At 42.7% G+C, this 22,511-nt stretch overlaps 1 protein-coding gene across 3 annotated transcripts in view; it reads left to right on the plus strand.

The window, feature by feature from the left end:
• ATXN1 (ataxin 1) overlaps positions 1-22,511 on the plus strand; it is a 447,406-nt gene that overhangs the window by 313,036 nt on the left and 111,859 nt on the right. The window lies entirely within an intron of this gene.

Here is a 22,511-nt window from a genome sequence, read left to right on the forward strand (position 1 = left end):
ATCAATAAATAACCATAAACATTGATAAATTATCACAACTCATTATCTGCATGTAGATTTGTTCACTACTGAACATATTAGGCTATGTGCGCACGTTGCGTACAGTCACTGCAGAAATTTCTGCAGCGATCTGAAGAGCACATGTGCGCTTTAAATCGCTGCAGAAATGTCCGTAGTGAAGCCGATTCCATGCGCTCTTCCTGCAGCTCCTGCCATAGACAGAGCAGGAGCTGCCGGCAAAGCGCAGGAAAGAAGTGACATGTCACTTCTTTTTACGCAGCGCTTCGGCAGTAGCCAAAGCGCTGCGCTCTAAAACGCCACGTGCGCACGGCCCCTGCACAATCTCCATAGACTGTGCAGGGGACGCAGGACGCATGCAGTTACGCTGCGCTACAAAGCGCAGCGTAACTGCATGTATTTACGCAACGTGCGCACATAGCCTTAGTTCTGCTGTGACTGCCATTATTGTTTCGGCGATTGTGTCAATCATGGTGTAAGGACATGGACTTGTGGTTGTGTTCCCCCCTGAACACACCAATATTGTTGTGATGATATGCGAGGTAAAATGTCAAGTGTAATGTGAATTATGTCCTGCTTTATTCTGTAGTGTCAATGGTGATGCGATGTTTAATATATACAGTGGAACCTTGGATTACGAGCATAATTGGTTCCGGGAGTGTGCTCTTAAACCAAGTTACTCTTATATCAAAGCAAATTTTCCCATAGGAAATAATTGAAACGCAAACAATTTGTTCCACAACCCAAAAATATTTACTGAATTTATACAAATGTATTACAGTAATACAAAATAATGTACTGTATTCATATAAAATTATTACTGTACACTAATACAAAATACTGTACATTACAGTAAAAAAAAACATATTAAACAGATTAAACTGCACGTTAGCTTACAATAGAATTGTTGGTGAGCAAGAGGTGCAATATAGAGAGAAAAAATGCTGTATAAATATGACATCTTTATTCTAGTACAGTACACAAAAGACACACCCTTAAATATATTCTCCCCAAAATAAGGGCAGAACAAAGCCATATGTGGGGTAGGAATACTGCACAGGCAATTACAATACAAGCAATGTGCTGTACTGGTTAGCAGAAAGTACAGTACTGTATCCACAAATGCAAATTGATAGATATGCTATATAGTATATACTGTACAATGGTATACTGTATACAGTACATATGCACAGAAACTTACCTCCAGAGCGGGTCAGAGTGTGGTGAAAGGACAGAACCGGAAGTGTGCACGGTGAGTATTTGCTCTTATTGCAAAGCATTGCTCTTAAACCAAGTTACACATTTGTAAAAAGCTTTGCTTGTCTTGCAAAACGCTCTCAAACCAAGTTACTCTTAATCCAAGGTTCCACTGTACTATGTTGCACTGTACTGTGAGGAAGCTGCGTTCTGCCCAGCAACAGGCTGTTGCTGTTACATTAAACAGTTTGGACTAGCCCATACAGAAAGGGTTAGAGTGCAGGGGAAGACATTGTTTTTCTGTTAGGATGTCCGACAGGACCTAGCTTGCAGCTAGGACCAGACATTTTGGTCTGAGTGCACAGCAGAGCTGCATCAGATGGGTGTTTTGTGGCAACAAAGTGAGGAGACTGAGCAAGAGAAAGCGTGCTCCTAAGGAATGGGCTGAAACACAGTGAATGACAGCATAAGGACTAAGAACCGACCAAAGGATGGAGTAACTTAATAATTAGGGTCTGGAGAAAATACGTCTATATGTTTCCTAAGCATCAAAAAGCTTCAAGTTCGAATACTGGAATATCCACTTCTTTACCAGGAGAATTAGGAACTGCGGAAAGATAGAATGGTTTCTATGAACTGTACTGTGGTGCTAGGTTGGGTTGTGCTAAACCAAGCAAGACCTGTGAAAATAGGAACAACCCTGGAGAGGGAGGAAAGGATGTGATGGAAGTTGCTCTGTGCTACTGAAACATAACAGAAGTTGTGCACCCGCTATCTCATGTACATACTGTAGTTATCATCAAAGGACTGCCGAGTAAAGCTAGTATGTTATTTTTAAATAACTGGTGGCCTCCTCTCTTGAATGACTTGATATCTGATATCTGTTACAGGCGAGCTGTAGCCATCTGCACCATGCGGCCTGCAAGGGCATACTGCCCTTACAACCCAAGTACACGCACCCAGCCAAGACCCTGTCTTTCATATAGCGTGCCAGGGTGTAAGAGAACTGCATCTCGGCCATGACTATGCCCCATGCCATGCTACAATGGGATCATGTTATCTGTGGATGGGCCAGTAATACCTTGTCCTTCTTTCCAGACTGTGTATGTATATATTATAGATTATTGCTCTGCTCAGGAGACAATTTTTGACTGTTTCAACAACTGCTAAATATAAGCTTTCTCTAGAGATGAGCGGACATGTAGAAGTTCGGGTTAGTTGAGTTCTGCTGGACTTTATTTAAAAGTTTGGGACCTGGACTTGACCCAAACTTTACTCCTGACCAACAGGATGGGCTCCACAGTATTTTTGATAATCAGCCATGGGAAAGCAGACAGCTGGAGGCTGGTATTATCAGGTTAGGAGTGTCCATGGTTATTTGGTACTTCTCCGCCTAAAATTAGCAGCCTGTAGCCACCCCAGAAGTTTTGCATCCTATTCTGGCACTTTGCCTGGCTTTTCCCAATTGCGCTGGTGCAGCGGCAATCAGGTTAATACTTTTGGGGCTGCTGTTAGCTGTGAATTGATAGCTGTTATCAAGCCCAGGGGTCAGTAATTGATAGGCATCTATTGGACACCCCCAATATTAAACCAGTAAGTAAAGAGTTAAAAAAACAAACTGAAAAAAAGATTATTTTAACAAACACTCTCCACACTCCCTAATTCACCAATTGATGTAATAAAAACATCCTCGATGTTCCGACATAATCCAATGGAGCAATGTCCCCTGACACCCATTAATTCCTATGGATCTTCTTTCTGAGAATGTTCTCAGAACGAGGCTCCATAGATCACTGCTGGTCACTGACTGGGAGGGAACATTCTCAGAACGAAGCTCCATAGGAATTGATGGGCGTATTGGGATATTACTCCATTGAATTATGTTGAAACTTCCAGGGTTTATTTTTAATTAACAAACTGGTGAACGAGGGTGTGTGGTTGAGTGTTTATTCACCAATTGGATTACTTTGGAATGGCGAGAATTTTTTTTATTCAAGTAATTGGTGAACAAGGACGTGTGGGGGAGATTGGTTGGAGAGCGCCTGTGAACAGCAATTTTTAACTCCTGCCACAGATTCTCAATGGGTCTGAACTTTGACTGGGCCAGTCACACACATAAATATGCTTTAATATAAACCATTCCATTGTAGCTCTGGCAATATGTTTAGGGTCATTGTCCTGCTGAAAGGTGAAACTACATCCCTCTCTCAAATCTTTTACAGCCTTTAACAGGTTTCCCAGCAAGATTGCCCTGTATTTAACTCCATCCATAATCCCGTCAACTCTGAACAGAAGCTCTGTACCTGCTGAAGAAAATTATCCAAATAGAATGATGCTGCCAACCCAATTTTTGATGGTGGGGATGGTTTCTTTTTTCCGCTCTTCCATAAAAGCCTGATTTGTGGAGTATGTAACTAGTAGTTGTCTTGTTGACAGATTCTCACACTTGAGCTGTGAATCTCTGCATTTTCTCCAGTGACCATGGGCCTCTTGACCACTTCTCTAATTAGTGCTCTCTTTGATTGAGATGTCAGTTTAGGTGGACGTCCATGTCTTGGTAGGTTTGCAGTTGTGCCATACTCCTTCCAGTTTTGGATGATGGATTGATCACAGCTCTGTGAGATGTTCAAAGCTTGGGCTATTTTTTTTACAACCTAACCTTGCTTCCTTGCTTTACTTTCCTAATCAGTTTTATCCGTGACCTGTTCCTTGGTTTTTCATGATGCTGTTTGATACCTAATGTTCGTAAACAAACCTCTCAGGCCTTCAAAGAACAGCTATTGTTATACTGAAAAAAAATTACACACAGGTAGGCTAAGTTCACACACTGCGTTTTTTTGACGCTGCGTTTTTGGTCAGTAAAAACGCACCCGCGTCAAAAAAACGCGGCAAAAAACGCATTCGTTTTTACCGCGATTTGGTGCGTTTTTGGCTGCGTTTTTGATCTCTGCATTTTTCTGCGGTTTTCCAATGCATTGCATGGGGGGAAAACGCAAAAAAACGCAGCAAAGAATTGACATGTCCATTTTTTTTTTTTTTTAAGCTCAAAAGTGCAGCTTAAAAAAAAAGTTGTGTGCGGACAGCAAAAATGAAAACTTATAGACTTTGCTGGGGAGGCAAAGTCATGCAGTTTTGAGGCCAAAAACGCACTCGAAAAACGTGCAAAAACGCCGCGAAAAACGCACTGTGCGCACATAGCCGTAGACTTAATTTACAAATTAGGTGACTTCTGTAGGCAATTGAACAGTCAGGATTTTATTTGGGATTATCAAACTACAACGGGCTGAATACAAATGCACATTGCAATTTTCAGATTTATATTTTTAAAATATTTAAAAAAACATCCATCATTTCCTTTACACGTCATCAAGTCTCTGTCTCTTCTCTGACAAAATTACAAATGAGAGGAGAGGCGAGGAGCTGTGTGAGTGCACAGTGCAGCTTTTATAATCTCAGTAGCTGCCTATGCAGAGCCCAGCAATCGATGGCTTTGTCATTGCCTGCTGTGGTCTGCATATGCAGCAGCTGAGATTACAAAGCTCCTTTTGTACAAGCTGAACGGAGCCCACAGCGGAGCTATGGGCAAAGTGACCCATGACTGACTTTGTAGGGCAACGAGGGGTTAACACTGGTTGGAGGGAAAGAAAGCGCAGGCTGTGGGGGTCAGAAGTTTAAGGGGCTGGGAAAAGTGCAAGGGGGTGGTCAGTTTCGGGATATAGGATCAGTAGAAGGGGTGGGGACTAACATAACAGCATATTAAGCCAGCGGAAAAGGTCCCACCCTCCCGCCCTGTGTTGAGCTGGGGATGTGGGTTTCATCAGGAAAATGTTTTGTATATTTTAATAAGGTGTCGGCATAATTTCAGCCGGGTATTTTATTTATTTACTGTCATGTGAGGTGGGGTTCTTGGAGTTGGTGGTAAAATGGTGGTGGGGGGTTGTATATCAGGTGGATGGTACCCCCCCTTCTTTTATTTGGAACGGTAATTACCTGGCGGACTTTGGGGTTCTCCAGGGTGGGGTCCCCAGGGAGTCGGCGTCAGGGAAATGGTTTTCCGGTCATGGTGTCCCCGAGCTTGTGGTCATTTGCGGCTGGGGGCAACTCCGGATGGTTTATCAATTTTATGGGAATGTCCACCAGGTTTTAAAGCTACAAGAACCCTCCTCGCTTTTAGGCCTGTTTCACACGTCAGTGAAAAACAGTGACGTTTTTCACTGGCGTATAAAACACGCACATGTCCCTGCGTGTGCCGTGATTCACGGCACACGTGGGTTGTCTAAGTGCAATCCGGGCTCCGTTCTCCGTGGCCCGTGATTGCACTTAGAAATCAACTCCCCTGTGCCCGCTGCCGCTCTCCGTGGTGCTGAATCCTCCCGCGGTGCAGCATCCGGCCGGCGCTGACCCCTGCAGCAGCTGCTTCCGGGTCGGCTGTGTCGTGCATCATTAAGATGCGTGACAGTAATCAGCCGGCTTAGAAGCAGCAGGGAGGACAGGCTGCACGGGCTGCAGAGGACATCGCTGGATGCCGGGTGAGTTAAAATGTTTATTATTTTAAATGCACGTTTTTTTCTGGCACGTGTTTCACGGACCACACCACTGCATGGTCCGTGGGACATCAGTGATGCCAGAAAAAAATGGACATGTCTCCGTGCGGCAATCACGGACACGCGGGTACGCTGCACGGAGACACGTGCAGTGACAAATCACTGACGTGTGAGCAGACCCATTCATTGTAATGGGTCTGCGTATGTCAGTGATTCTGGTACGTTTAAAAAAAAGCACAAACGTACCAGAATCACTGACGTGTGAAAGGGGCCTAAAAAAAAGTATTTGATTTATTTATTGTCATGTTTGTGTGATAAAGGCCAATTTGGCCAAATTATCCAAGCAGGTGTCATGTCTTCATTGGAGGGGGAATCTGTGGGATGAAGGGGTAAGTGCATAGCGGGAAGGAAGCATCTACAATAGTACAGTCATAGGAGCTTTGCTATCTCAGCTGCTGCCTATGCAGAGAACAGTAGTCGAGATGACTTTGTCTTCTATTGCTGCATATGCCTAGGCATCATTCATTGGTATCTTGGTCACTAGCTATACATATGCACCAGACAATGACAAATTCTGTATTCTGCATGTGGACCTGTGGCACTCACCTACTGTATTTGTCAAATCACTCAATGTGATCCTTCAAAACGAAGCTGCAAAAGAAGCAGCAATGGGGACAAGGGGCCGAAATTTTGCATCCTTATACAGATTGGTGCCAAAGTAACTTCCCCATGTTACACAAGGGATAATTGTTATTATATAAATTAGGGGATAAGTATTATCCAGTGACAGTGACCCCATTAGGCCTTTATATCACTAGCCATTGATTGCAGTTACAGTCTGGTTTCCGGGCTGATTCTTGTGTGTAGCCAGTTATCTACTTGTATGAATTATTCTACCTATCATGTATTTCAATATACAATACCTATTACACATCATGCTTAAAAATTGATCGTTTTTCCCTCTACTGATGCTGCACTGCGGTCAAGAAACTCATTTTAATCTTGTTCCATTATTTTAAGATATCTTTTTCCTTTAGTAAAATTGCGAATACTTCAATTTTTTGCATTTAATATTAAAATGGCATAAAAATACCAAAGATGAAGACTTGAGCAGGTTTTTTTTTACAAACTACTATAAACTCACAGTATTTGGAAATAGTGAAATAGAGAATATAAGATACACTATCTTTGCAAACTTTCAATTGCAGTATTTTCCTTACCATAATATTTCAGTATTAAAACATTCTCATATCTCCATAAAGGGAAATCATTTTTATCACACCCACTGGTATCTATGAAAAATAGACAAATTCTGGTGGTTTGGGTGGCATGGAGGACCTTGTCAGGTTCCCTTTAAAACTGTTCTCGGCTTTTTTCTTTCTTTAATAAGGATCATATGTGTAACTGGAGGGAGCCAAGAATCCTCCGATAAATCCGTAATACATCAGATTCAACATGAAAAAAATCTTGGGTTGTATACATTTACAGTATACTGTATATTCTTTTCACATGAATACTAAAAATAATATAAACATAAGGAATGTTACAGGAAACGCAGGATAAAGCCAAGAGGACAGCCATCAATTTCATCAATTTACAACGCCATACTTCCAATGAAAAATTATTCATGGAAAATCTAATTCAGGTTTTGTTTTTTTTGTTGGGAAAGTGGATCTGTCTGCCAAGGGGTTTGCTCACTTTTTTTCTCAGGAAACACCCTAGTAAAATATGAATATGCTAAATGTATGGGTTTGCGGATAATAGTAAAACCTCAGTATTAGTTCTCACCTACTTCCTCTTTGGATTTATTCCCTACATTAGATACTTTAACTTTATGTTGGTTTCTACTGAAATGTTAGTTTTATGTTTTGTGTCTTTCCGAGGAGTAGAAGTGAAGATGACAGCACTCACCACATCCTTGAAAAAGTTTCTTTTTCATCTCATAGAAAGCATTAAGGGCCGCTTTACACACCACAACATCGCTAGCAATTGCTAGCGATGTCGAGCGCGATAGCACCCGCCCCCGTCGTTGTAATGATATGTAGTGATCGTTGCCGTAGCGAACATTATCGCTATAGCAGCGTCACACGCACATACCTGCTCTGAGACGTCGCTGTGACTGCCGAACAATCCCTCCCTCAAGGGGGAGGTGCGTTCGGCGTCACCGCGACGTCACAGCGACGTCACTAAGCGGCCGCCCAATCAAAGTGGAGGGGCGGAGATGAGCGGGACGAACATCCCGCCCATGTCCTTCCTTCCTCATTGCTGGCGAGACGCAGGTAAGGAGAGGTTCCTCGTTCCTGCGGTGTCACACGTAGCGATGTGTGCTGCCGCAGAAACGAGGAACAACATCGTTACTGCAGCAGCAACGATAATTGAGATTAGGGGGGGATGTCACCGATTATCGATTTTGAACGTTTTTGCAACGATTCAAAATCGCTAATAGGTGTCACACGCAAGGACATCGCTAACGCGGCCGGATGTGCGTCACAAAATCCGTGACTCCAACGACATCGCTTTAGCGTGTAAAGCCACCTTTAGAAACAGGTTGGGAGGGTACAGCCAAATAACAGCAGGCTACCATGGTTTGGTGTCTACTCGCACTTCTAGAGGCCTGTCTACCTCCTTAGTTTTCTGTCCTATGCTAAGTAGGTAAACCGCTATTGCCCAGTTTCAAGGGAAAGATGTGATGTGCTAATAAAAAAATTGAAGAATGACAATGATCTGTGTCATGGGAAAAAAGGATAAATCCATGAGATATCTCTCTGAAGGGAGACACATTCATCCGTCAACTCTAAATCTGGGATCAATTATAAATAGTGAGGTGAGAAAAAATAATTAAGTAGGGAAAGGACTCTTCATTAAAGCTAGCACCCCCTGGCGTGGACAATTAATACTGCTAAGAAAGACAGCAAGTCTGAGTTTTAGTACGTAAGGGTGGAGGGAATAGCATTCAGCAGAAACCAACTGTCCACTTCAAACCAGAGTCCTAGCCGCTCAGACACCAGCATGCAGTTATAGGCATAGGTCCCAGAGTTATGGGAGGTACATCTTTGACACTGCGATTGCCAGATTAGGATCATAAATATTTTCTCGTAATTGTGAGGTCAAAGCATGATGCCCAAATTCTGCCAATTAGATGATACTAGCCACATCATGTTTTCTATCTATGCACAGGTAAATTCATGATAGGAAAGATTATGGTAATATCTCCCGCCTGTGACCTCCAGAGGCTAAGATATATTGGAGATTGGGGTTATAATTTTCTGTAACTTGAAGCCACATTCCATGGCAATTCAGTCATGACCTAATGGTGACTGGTGCTATTAAAAGGTAAAGCCCACATTTTAGTGCTGGAGTGTGTTCCATATTTAATTTTTGTCCTTCCCCACTCAAGGAAGCAGAAGGCAGCCTTTCTTTGACTGGGAAGTTTAGGTTTATCCCTTTTATTTTATAACTATTTTTTATTTTGTGTGTCATTTTATCTTTTATAACTTTTTATTGTCAGCACTGAATTTTTTATATTAAAGCTTAAAACTTTAATACGTTTCATCCTTGTATGCTCTAAAGAATCCATAGCCTTACAAAGCGTGTATGACCCTATTGATTGTCAGACAGTAGTATATTTTGGGGACTAATCACCCTGAGTGTTTGTTGAGTGATGGCAGCGAGATGTGTAGCCAGGGTGTGAGGACTATATTGGGGTGTGATTTATGTTTACTTTATAGCCTATGACAGAGATTGAGTGCTAGATTGAATGAGTGGCAATAAATTATCCCTTGCAGGTGCACAACACATCACATGCTGAGAAGTGTGTAGGGGACAATCTGAATGAGATAATTAAATGAAATAGTGAAAAATCTGCAACTTTCATTATTGGAAACATTTGATGAAGATTTTGTGATAAGTCTGGCTTCACATGGCTATATTTTACCATCTACAGTATATCACAAAAAATGCATGTTCTATTGTATTTAAATTATGCAGTAATTCTTCTCATATTCTCACCATTGCCACTGTATGGAGCATTTGGTCAATATCTTACATCAGTATTGTAAGCCAAAACCAGGAGGTGGATTAATGGTTTTGGCTACAAATAAATAGTTTTGGCTAAAAAAAACTCACCAAATATTCAACGTGTGCACGTGGCTTTATGGCTCCAGCAAAGTGGATAGGATTTGCAGAAATCTCATACCCACTGTGCTTTTTTCATGCAGCGTAAACACACTTGTGTTGCGTTTTTAAATCTGCAACATGTCAATTTTGTTTGCAATATATATACTTTTTTTGTGAATTTTTCCAATAGAGTTGAATGAGATTAGGGAAATCATCTGCAATGGAATTGCAGTAACAATGCATATAATCTGCACATAACTTTGTCAATAAAGTTTAATCAAAGTAAGTAATAAATAGTGATTAACGAACCTAAATTGTAAAGTTTGGGGTTTAGTGTCCGGAGCTTGAACTCAAACACGGACTTCTCACAGAAGTTCCGTGTCCGAGTTCGGATGCTAAATAAAGTTTTTTGAAAGGCCGCACAGTCAATCAACAAGCTTTTGGCATGGACATGGATGCTGCTGAGAGCATAATTAGTAAAAAAAAAAATAAATTTAAAAAAACAGCGTGTTCTACCTCCTATATTTGATAATCAGCAAAGCTAGAGCAGACAGCTGGGGGCTGGTATTATTAGGCTGGGAAGGCCCATCGTTATTTGGCCCATTTGAGCCTAAAAGTACCAGCCCACAGCTGCCGCAGAAGTGGCACATCACATTAGATGCCGCAATTATGGAGCTTTGCTGGCTCTCCCTGATTGCCCTGGTGCGGTGGTAACAGTATCAGACTGGCTATCGGAGGAACCTCTGGTAATACCAGTCCTGGTTGTGGTTACTTGGAGTGAACTCTGGAGCTCTCACCTGAGCTCCGGAGTGCAGTCTGGACTGAACTCGGGGTTTGCAGGACTGAACTGCAAGCCCAGACTGATTCCCTGGCGATTGCGGTTCAGTTCATGGCAGCTGCAGACAGGCCGGACTGAACTCAAAAGCTGTCACCTGAGCTGCGGAGTTCAGCCCAGCTGTGATATGAAATGAACCGCAATCACTGTGAAATCATTCGGCTCTCGCAATTCAGTCCTGCAAACCACGTGTTCAGTCCAGGTTGCACTCCGGAGCTCAGTTGAGAAGTCCGGAGTTCAATGCAGGTAACTGCAGCCAGGCCTGGTATTATTGCAGGTTCCTCTGGTAGCCAGTCCGATTCTGGGTGGCAATCAGGGTAATATTTTTTAAGTTCATGTCAGATGTGTATTGACAAATGGCATCAACCCAAGGGGTTAGTAATGGAGAGGTGTCTATCAGACATCCCCAATACTAACTCGGTAAGTGTACAGTTAAAAACACACACACACTGGAAAAAAAATACTTTGTTTGTATAAAGAGCCCCCACACTTCCTCATTCACCAATTTATTAATTGAAAAAAATCTTTGAAGTTCTGAAATTCAGTAATAAGGGGTCCGCTCACATTAGTGTCTAGCAACCGATGCAAGAGCATCGGATGCGATATGCTAATGACACTCGGTTTATGCTTCTCACATGCAAGAATTGGATTCCAGGTGAAGAAGATGGAGAGATTAATTTCTCTCTCTTCTCCGCTGCCTGGCTCTGCGTATATCGGACTGCACCTGAATGTCATTTGGGTGCAGTCCGATGTTTCAAACGCACCTATAGACTTGTATGGGTGTGCTTGATCAAAGATACGCTGCCAAACACAGGATGCTGCGATTTTTTTTTTTTTTCCCATGCTGAATTGGCATGAGAAGAAAATCGCAGATCTGAACTGCATCATTGGTTAACATGGGTCAGAGTGCAATGTGAGATTTTCTCACATTGCACTCCTCCATATTATACACATGTGTGAGCGTACCTTTAGTTAAATCTTTGCCTCAGGTTTTTTGCTGGCTTCTCCTGATTTCAACAGATGTGAAAATATGAGGTTTCAATTTTTTTTTTAATCCTGTATTTACATAAAGTAGCGGTCAATAGCAATTTTTCTTTTTTTGTAATCAATTCAGCCGTGTAATTACATTGCAAATAGTAATATATTTTGTGATAGTTCCTTCAGTAAATCCCTGCCTGAGGTGTTCTGAAGTGTCTACATACTGTAAAGGCTGAAATATAAAGCACGATTGGATGGAGCAATCAGTTATGTAAGTAATGCTGCTGTACTCTAAAAGCCAGATGTATGTGACTTACAGACAATACAAAAATACCTGTGGATTTTACAGTGGTTTACCATGTACAATATTACCGTATGTGTATACATCATCACATCAAGTTTCTTTACTTTTTGTTTAGTATAGTTTGATTTGATTAAAGGTGGAGTTAAAGGGAGTCTTTTACCCCCAAAATGCATTTTAAATGGGCTTTATAGTGTTGTAGGTGGACGTAGCTCCTATAAAAACCATATTAGCATTGTACCTGTTACTGGTATTTTGTGGAGAAAATAACTTTTAATTTGTATGCAAATAAAAGAGCTCCTCCTCATGAAAACAAGGAGAAGTCAAAAGAGTGGAGACACAGTGGTTCATCTCTACCAAAGAAGGTCAGGGTGCAAAAATCAGCTACTAAGGTGATGGCTTCTATGTTCTAGGATAAGGAGGGCGTGCTTCTAGTGGACTACCTTCAAAAGGGTTCCACCATCAATGCAAGGTATTACATTAAACTTTTGGACCATTTGAAGGCAGCTCTTAAGGCCAAAAGGAGTGGCAAGCTGTCCAAAAGAATCTTGTTCCTGCAAAACAACGCCTCCGCTCACACTGCACAAGCGACCATGGCAAAGCTGGCAGATCTGGGCTTCCAGCTGGTTGATCACCCACCTTAATCACCAGATCTAACTCCCTCCAACTATCATCTGTTTCCAAACCTAAAGAAACACCTCAAGGGGACCAAATTTCACACCATTTCTGATGTCATAGCTGCTACGGGTGCCTGGTTTGAGGCACAACCGAAATCCTTCTTTTTGCTAGGCTTACAGAACTTGAAATACTGATGTAAGAAGTGTGTTGACATCAGAGAGTATGTGGAATAAATGTAAAGTTTCATCATCCTATCTCGTTTCTTTCTGGGTAAAGCCAAAGACTTATCAGCAGACCCTCTTAGAAGAACAATTAGGCCTAAGACACACGACATGAAAATCGGAGCGAGTGGAATGCGATAAAACATTGCATTCCACTGGGACCAATATTAGCCTATGTGTCAGCAGCCATGAGCGATTATTTTCTCAGCCCTAATCAGACCGAGTAAACAGTTGCAGCATGCTGCGACTGTAATGCGATCCTCTTTCTCTTTCACCCATTTAAGTCTATGGGGTGAGAGAAACATCGCATTGCTCTCATATTACACCGGTGTACCACGAGTGCAGGGCGAGAATGGCAATAGCCGGCAACGGAGGAGAGAGGGAGATAAATCCCTCCCTCCCCTCCTCAGTGCCGGCCCTCCCCCCGCAGCTGTGGTCTGATCGCATGATCAGATTTCAGTCGCAATGACACTCGCATGACACACGGCTCCCGCTGTGCTGCCAGTGTGAGCCGAGTGTCATGCGAGGATCACAGTAGTCCCCGTGTGGCCCCGGCCTTAGTGGCATAGTACTGTAGTGAGAGAGAAAGCAGACGGCAGCAGCAGTGTCATTGATTTATGTGTTTAAAGTGCACATGTTTATTAGGCGTTGTTCACATGATGAGTATATAATGTTTTTTATGTTACAGATTTTCTATTGCATTTCTGCAAAAAATAGCTAAATTAGGTTACTTGACGCTTTTCTTTATGCTTTTTCAAAATGCATTTTTATCATATTTTGTGCTGCTTTGTTTGGCTTTTTTTTGTTATGACGTATTTTACATAAAGCTGCTTTGTTTTAGATATCTCAATTTGTTTACTGGGTGCAGAGGTTTTGACACAATCAGAGGTTTTAGACTTGACAATGCAGTAGACAGAGAGCTGCTAATCTCAGAAGGGGTGTGCCAGACTATTGGACCTCTAGCTGATCTAGTCCGGCAATGATAATTTACTGGATCCAAAACAAACTGTCAGGTAAACAACAGCAGGGACCTACCTTAATAAGAGAGGCATCCCTGATATCTGTGTGTTACCCCCTACAGCATGCTGTATTCAGATTACATAGCAAAAACCTGTTGACAGATTCCCTTTAAGGATTTGCATTTTCCTGTGGAATTCTTCATCATTCTTATGCAAAATATTGAAGCTATATAAATGTAGAGGACAGTAGCATGGCAAGGATGAAGTTCTTTTGAGTATCAGTGTTATCTGAATAAGCTTATCATGAACACGCCCTTTCCGAGATAGGGGAATCATAAAGGAAAACTTTCACTCAGTAGTTTATTTTTTTATTATACAGAATCAATATCATCTCACCAGTAAGGGCTGGTTCACACTAAACGACAGCGACAACGAGGTCGCTGTTACGTCACCATTTTCTGTGACGTAACAGCGACCTTGTAAGTCGCTGTTATGATCGCTGCTTAGCTGTCAAACACAGCAGCCGAAGCAGCGATCATAACCGCGAGAGCAGGGAGCCGCGCACACTGCTTAGCGCTGGCTCCTTGCTCTCCTAGCTACAGCACACATCGGGTTAATTAACCCGATGTGTACTGCAGCTACATGTGCAGAGAGCCGGAGCCGGCAGCACAGGCAGCATGAGAGCTGCGGAGGCTGGTAACTAAGGTAAATATCGGGTAACCACCTTGGTTACCCGATGTTTACCCTGGTTACAGCTTACCGCAGCTGCCAGATGCCGGCTCCTGCTCCCTGCTTGCTTCATTCGTCGCTCTCTCGCTGTCACACTCAGCGATCTGTGTGTCACAGCGGGAGAGCGCCTTTGAAGAAAACGAACCAGGGCTGTGTGTAACGAGCAGCGATCTCGCAGCAGGGGCCAGATCGCTGCTCAGTGTCACACACAGCGAGATCGCTAATGAGGTCACTGTTGCGTCACCAAAACCGTGCCGTAGCAGCGATTTCGGTAGCGATCTCGCTATGTGTGAAGCACCCCTAACTATCATACTCGATAATCTAATATTTAGTCAGACCTTCCTGAGACAGTAGACAAAAATGTATTAAGACTAGTGCCAATCTCAACTACTTCTGGACACCCATAGATTTTGACCTTCTGGGCAGTCTTCTCTTATTTCTGCAGTGACGTTCTAAAACATCAATAGAGTTTAAGCATCTTTCATTAAATTGTGAAGCCGTAAGGGAAGGAAGCCACTATCATACACAACCAAATTTACCAGAGAGAGGATAAACAAGGTTTATTACCATGTTTGCCTTATTGATCTGTAAATCACACACACACACACACACACACACACACACACACACACACAGACACACACACAGAGAGAGACACACACACACACAGAGACACACACACAGAGACACACACACACAGAGACACACACACACACACACACACACACACACATTGCTGATCTAGCTCTTGTGCATATAGATTAGAAATCACTTATCCTGCTTCCTCCTCCAGACCCAGTGAACATGTGATGACTGGATGTAAGGAGGGAGCAGTAGCCACTGGGTCCTGGAAATCCATTAGGCTGAAATCTCTCTGAAGCTGCCCTAATATGCCAACCCTAAAAATACCCCCCCTTTTGAAAAAAAGGTCATTTATGAACTTATGCGAGGACAATGTATAAATTAAAAAAAGAAAATAATAATAATAGCAACAATAGGTAAAAAAAAAGCATAATAATAAAAAAAAAGATACTGCTAGTTTGAATTGCTTTATCTAGCCCTACCCCAATGTAAAAAAAATATCCAGTATAGAAAGATGTTTAACAGTCCTTTGTGGTCATAAAAAATATTAAATGGAAAAACAAATTCTGAAGTGAAATATAGCAAATTTAATGGTCCACCAAAGCCCCAACCATCATTGCTTAATCCCGCCCAGTTTTCTCATTAATTTTTAAAACTTGTGTGATAAATGTGGTTCATAATGTGTATATATGCAGCTATGTGGGGGCTCATAATGTATATAGGAGGTTATGTGGGGCTCATACTGTATATATGAGGCTATGTATGGCTCACAAGGAGGCTATATGGGGCTCATAATGTACATAAGAGGCTATGTGGAGCTCATAATGTATATAGAAGGCTATATCAGGGCTCATACTGTATTTAGTAGACTATGTGGGGCTCATAATGTATTTAGAAAGCTATATGAGGACTCATCCCTTATTTAAGAGGTTGTGTGAGTTCGGTAAGCATGGTCAGGGGAGTGGGCACACTAAACACATCTTTGTGCTCCTGCCGCTCTGCTGCTGCAGCTGCTGTCAGGAGCAGAAGAAAAAAGAGGGGCATGCAGCGTCCAAGCTGGGAAGCTGAGGGGAGCTACTCAAGTGAGTGAGTTAGTAGGCGATTGACGTAACGTCGAGTCAGTTACGACAATCAATCACAAAGTGGGAGACGTGCATAATTTGAAGATGACTGTGACTGAACTGAAGAATTTCGCCACCCCTATGACTGAAATAAAGGGTCTGTAATGCATTCCCCTTACCATAAAAAGTGTTTTTTTAAGATTTGTCACGTCACCACCAGAGTCTGCTCCTGCGACGACTGTTCCGGTCACCAGGTGCTACTGTATTCCTACGTTAGGCGGTGCTGGTGATAGGGGAGGAGTCATTTCTAGTAGCTCTGGTGGGCGCAGTCTCTGCCCACCCACCAAGCTTGGTATGGCTGGGACTTGCTGGCTGTTCCAGCTGATGTATCAACGTCCACTATTGGAAGACACCACACCTTTTTATACCTTCAGTGTTCTGCTGGTCTTTGCCAGGTATAGTTAAGTGTACTCTTACTGCTGTGTCTATGGCCCCCCTTGCTAGTTTTATTCTTAGTTCCATCGGTTTTGACCTTGGTCAGTTTTCCTGACATTCATCTTGCCTTCTGGCTCTGTACCTTGCCTGACATCTTGGTTTTGACCTCCGCCTATTTTCTGGACATTCCTCCTGCCTTCTGACTTTGTACCTTGCTGACTTCCTGGGTTTGACCCTGCTTTGTGACTATTCCCATCTCTGGAATGCAGCCTTTCCATAGCCAGCGATCTCCTGGACCTTGCTGTAAATCCTGATCCCTGGGGTTAAAGGATTTCAGGGTACCTCAGGATCCTACTTAGTGGGCGGCTTTCCCTAGGTTAACCAATTTGTGTCTGTGGTCCCGGACTGCAGTTACAATAAGTAAGAGGAACTTTTGTTTAACCAAATCATGTTAGTGATGCACATTGCATAACTACCAAGACATCGGGGGCAGTTTAATACCGAAAAACGAATTCTGCTCAATAGTAAGTGATGCAATTAATATTAAAATACAAAAATAACTATAATTAATATGTTAATATTAATATTGAATAGATTTAATTTCAGCCTATTAGTTCTGCCCTCAATGGTCTATCATATGGCCCTTCGGGAAATTAATTGCCCTCCCCTACCCTAGATGATTCTATGCCAGCTCCAGCTTATAAACTATTTTATTTTCTGAGGAGGGGAGGCTCATGGAAAAAAATTGAAGAGTTTTTCCATTTTATGAATCAATGTTCAATCTGCAGATGTATAGAAATTGAAGGGAAAATGTTTGTTTAGAAGAAAAGCATTATCCATGTAAGAATATGTTATCAATGCCTGGACAAAAGGCACCCGGATGTCAACAAAAGGATTATTTGTACTGTAACACTCAATATGTGATCTGCTGTGTAGAGACAAAAATGTCTAAGTGAACTTTCTCCCATGCCGACAAGAAATTCAGCAATTGTGTTGGAAAACTGTCAGATTCTATTTACAATTCTTTATATAAATGAAAGACTTTGTAATAAAAGTTAACGGCTCCCAACGCTCACACAATGTTGCCCGGGCACAGTGTAAAATCTAAATCAATAGTTAGATCTTTGAAATTTTAGATGATATCAGTTCTGCAGCTGCTCCAAGTAAATTGAAAGGTGCTGTGCAATAAAATGAATCTTTGAGTTGTACAAACAGCCCCGCAAGTGCACATTGTAAAGGAAAATCTCCTTTATATTTTTTTGTTTAGCCATATAACCTTACTGATCGTGCACGGAAGATTTTAGATGCAAATAACCTCTTCGCAATCCAAGAGAGCAGCGACTTCAGTGCCACCTGTTGGAAGTAGCAATCCTAAGGCGGGCTTTGCACACTACGACATCGCAGGTGCGATGACGGTGAGGTCAAATTGAAAATGACGTACTTCCGGCATCGCATGCGACATCGTAGTGTGTAAAGGCTCGATGATACGATTAACGAGCGCAAAAGCGTCGTAATCGTATCATCGGTGCAGCGTCGGCGTAATCCATAATTACGCTGACGCGACGGTCCGATGTTGTTCCTCGTTCCTGCAGCAGCACACATCGCTGTGTGTGAAGTCGCAGGAACGAGGAACATCTCCTACCGGCGTCACCGCGGCTTCCGTAGGATATGCAGAAGGAAGGAGGTGGGCGGGATGTTTACATCCCGCTCATCTCCGCCCCTCCGCTACTATTGGCCGCCTGCCGTGTGACGTCGCAGTGATGCCATACGACCCGCCCCCTTAATAAGGAGGCGGGTCACCGGCCAGAGCGACGGTCGCAGGACAGGTGAGTCCATGTGAAGCTGCGCTACGGCAGCTATCACAAGGATATCGCAGTTGCGACGGGGGCGGGCACTATTGCGCTCGGCATCGCAGCATCGGCTTGCGATGTCGTAGTGTGCAAAGTGCCCCTAAAAGTCAATATCAACTATATTTAGGATAGAAATCCAAACCAGAAATTTCATTTGCAGACACATTTGGGTTTTTTTTGCCATCATCAATATAAAACAGAAGTTCTTTTTAAAAAAATAACTTTTTGCAAAAATGATTAAACTAAGGCAGATCAAGGGCTTGCCATGAGTTAAGGGAGAAAACCCCCATGACTTGTACCTGTTTATGTTATTTTAAGCAGAACCCTTGAAAATAGGGTTGAATTGGTACCATTTCCCACATTGCTGAAGCACCAGATAGCAGGCAAATTGTTTCCCAATAATGCCCTTCAGCTATGATATCTGGCTTGTTATCATACGTTGTAGAGGGGTGCTCAGGACCTCAGCTATCACAAATCAGCGGTAGCGGTTCCCAGAAAAGCACAATTTGTTCAGCAGAGCCATTTTCCATCTACAAAATCACTGGGTAAGTCTCTCTCTTCTGTCGTAAGCTCTTATGGTCAGCGTGGTTTTCTTTCTCTCTATCTCCCTTTCTCCTTTAGAGTGTAAGACTCATGATTGGTTTGGTCCTTTCTTTCCTGTAGAGTGTAAGCGCTCATGGTCATTGAGGTCTTCTTTATCTCCTTCTCCTATAGAGTGTAAGCTCTCATGGTTATCATGGTCCTCTCTCTTGTAGAGTGTAAAATGTCATGGTCAATGGAGTCCTCTAACTTTTTCTCCTGTAGAGTGTAAGTGCTAATGGTCAGCAGGGTCTTCTCTCTGTAGAGTGAAAGCTCTCATGTTATCGTCATCCTCTCTATCTCTTTCTTCTTTGGAGTGTAAAGCTGGTGTCACACTAAACGACAGCGACAACGACGTCGCTGTTACGTCACCATTTTCGGTGACGTAACAGCGACCTTGTAAGTCGCTGTTATGATCGCTGCTTAGCTGTCAAACACAGCAGAAGCAGCGATCATAAGGTCGCTGTGCTACATGTTCAGAGAGCAGGGAGCCGCGCTTAGCGCTGGCTCCTTGCTCTCCTGCAGCACACATCGGGTTAATTAACCCGATGTGTGCTGCAGCTACATGTCACAGTTCAGAGAGCAGGGAGCCGCGCTTAGCGCTGGCTCCTTGCTCTCCTGCAGCACACATCGGGTTAATTAACCCGATGTGTGCTGCAGCTACATGTCACAGTGCAGAGAGCAGGGAGCCGCGCGCACTGCTTAGCGCTGGCTCCTTGCTCTCCTTGCTACAGTATGCATCGGGTTAATTACCCGATGCATACTGCAGCCACATGTCACAGTGCAGGAGCCGGCGCTGGCAGCAAGAGCGGAGGCTGGTAACCAGCGTAAACATCGGGTAACCAGGGAAAGGTCTTCCCTTGGTTACCCGATGTTTACGCTGGTTACAGCTTACCGCAGCTGCCAGTGCCGGCTCCTGATCGCTTCATTTCGTCGCTCTCTCGCTGTCACACACAGCGATGTGTGTGTCACAGCGGGAGAGTGACGACCAAAAAATGAAGCTGGACATTCAGCAACGACCGGCGACCTCACAGCAGGGGCCAGGTCGTTGCTGGATGTCACACACAGCGACAGCGACGGGACGTCGCTGCAACGTCACAGAAAATGGTGACGTAGCAGCGACGTCGTTGTCGTCGTCGTTATGTGTGACACCAGCTTAAGCACTCGTGATCAGCGGCTTCCTCCCTATCTATAAGCTTTCATGGTCAGCATAGTCATCTCTCTTGTAGATTATAAACATTCATGGACAATGGGGTCATCTTTTTCTCTCCTGTAGAGTATAAACTCTCATGACCAGTGAGGAACTCTCTCTCTCTCTCTCTCTCTCTCTCTCTATCTTTCCTTCTTTCTCGCCTTTTGCATGCAAGCTCTCATGGTCAGTGGGACCTCTCTCCTGTAGAGTGTAAGCTCTCATGGTTATATTGGTCTATTCTATCTTTTTCTCCCTTGGAGTGTAAGCTCTCATGGTCAGTGAGGTCCTCTCTCTCTCCTTCGTGCTCTTCTATAGAGTGTAAGCTCACATGGTAAGCAGGTCCTCTCTCCTGTAGAGTGTAAGCTCTCATGGTTATATTGGTCTATTCTATCTTTTTCTCCAATAGCGTGTAAGCTCTGATGGTCAGCGTGATCCTCTCTCTTGTAGAGTATAAGCTTTCATGGTCAGTGGGGTCCTCTCTCACTCCTCACTCTCCTATAAAGTGTAAGCTCTCATGTTCAGTGGGGTTCTCCTTCTTCGCCACATGTATTTTCTGAACAATTACATGGTTTTCAGTATTAAGGTTTGTGAATATTTATTGCCGAAAAATGAATTTTGGGGGATAATTCGTCGAAGCCAGTGAATTTGAATTTCAAAAGATCTACTCATCTCAAATTCATACACTGTATTTGCTGAAAACATAAGACATTGGTACAGATTATTCTTGCTAAACAGCATCTGTAAAAATCTAAGGAAATGTCATTAGAATCCATGGCTGGACCCTTTCTATTGAAGTCTTTTTGAGAATTTTTTTTGGAGTATTTATTCTTTTTAGTAGTAATAAAATAAATAAATATTAGTCTATTACCAATTACAGTGGAACCTAGGTTAACGAGTAACCCGGTTTGTGAGTATTTCGCTATATGAGCAAATCTTGCTGTAAATTTGTAATTCAGTTTACGAGCAAGCTTTGCCGTACGAGCAAATACTCACCGCACACACTTCCGGTTCCGTACATCCACCGCGCTATAACCCGCTCTTGCATTCCGCACAAACACACACAAACACTCACAAACACGCACAAACACATACAAACACACACACATATTATGCTCACCTTACCTTCCGTTCCATCTCCGGCCTCCCGGTTCTTGTAGTTCGCCGCTACAGGATGTGTCGGGTAACCATTTCAACGAGGGAGGAACTTCCGCTGTCAGCCGCTACTCAAAGGCAGCGGAAGTTCCTCCATCGTTTCCATGGATACCCGATATACATCCTGTAGCAACAAACTACAAGAACCGGGAGGCCGGCGAACGGAACGGAAGGTAAGGTGAGCATAATATGTGTGTGTGCGTGCGTGTTTTTATGTGTTTGTATGTGTTTGTATGTGTTTGTGCGTATTTGTGTGTGTGTGGAAAGGCACAATAGGTGATCAGGATGGGACATTGAACAAGTTGTGGAATGAATTGTCTGCATTCCAATGATTTCCCATGGGAAATCTTGCTTTGCTAGATGAGTAACTTGGTTTACAGATTGTTCTCGTAAAGCAAGGTTCCACTATATTTGCCCATATGTGCAAGATGTATCTAAATAATAAATGAGCGTTGGAAGGGACATAATATTCCATGCCGTTGCTCTTCTAACATCAGGAGAGGAATATAGGTGCACTGTATTCTGTTGAGACAGAACTCTCAGGAATATACAATAATTTCACACTGTATTATCCATCCTACTTCTATTTTCTTGCATTTTAGGAAATTGCTAATCATTTCACCAAAAGAATGAGATAAAGAATTATCAGTAAATATTGTAAATGATTGTTGGATAAAACTGATCAAAAATTTCATGATGGTTTTCAATTCAAGAAAAATGCAGTATATAAAGGACACCAAAGCGACAATACATTTTCTATGGTTATAAAGTGGCCGCTTATAATAGGCACGTTCTAAGGAGCAGCTTCTAGAATTTTACACGTTTGCTCTTAAGTAGCTTCTTAAACGTATTATTTACATGCTTTACTCATCCAGGTAATTCAGTTTGTTAGGAGTGTGTACTGTATGTCATGGATTAGTTCCGTGAATTTTTGTAAACCTGTGTATAAAATGTCTATAAATTAGTATTGCATTTACAACAGTAGTATAGATCGTTAGCTATAGATTAATGTATGAATGTGTATTGATATAATATATAATATTCATTGTCATGTGGCTGATCAGAATTCCTGGATGCAGCAGATATATCTATTATTGTACCTTAGATACATTTTCATCTCCATATCGCTTACAATGGCAGCTTT

This window comes from Anomaloglossus baeobatrachus, chromosome 6 (assembly GCF_048569485.1).
Source record: "Anomaloglossus baeobatrachus isolate aAnoBae1 chromosome 6, aAnoBae1.hap1, whole genome shotgun sequence".
Taxonomy (NCBI): Eukaryota; Metazoa; Chordata; class Amphibia; order Anura; family Aromobatidae; genus Anomaloglossus; species Anomaloglossus baeobatrachus.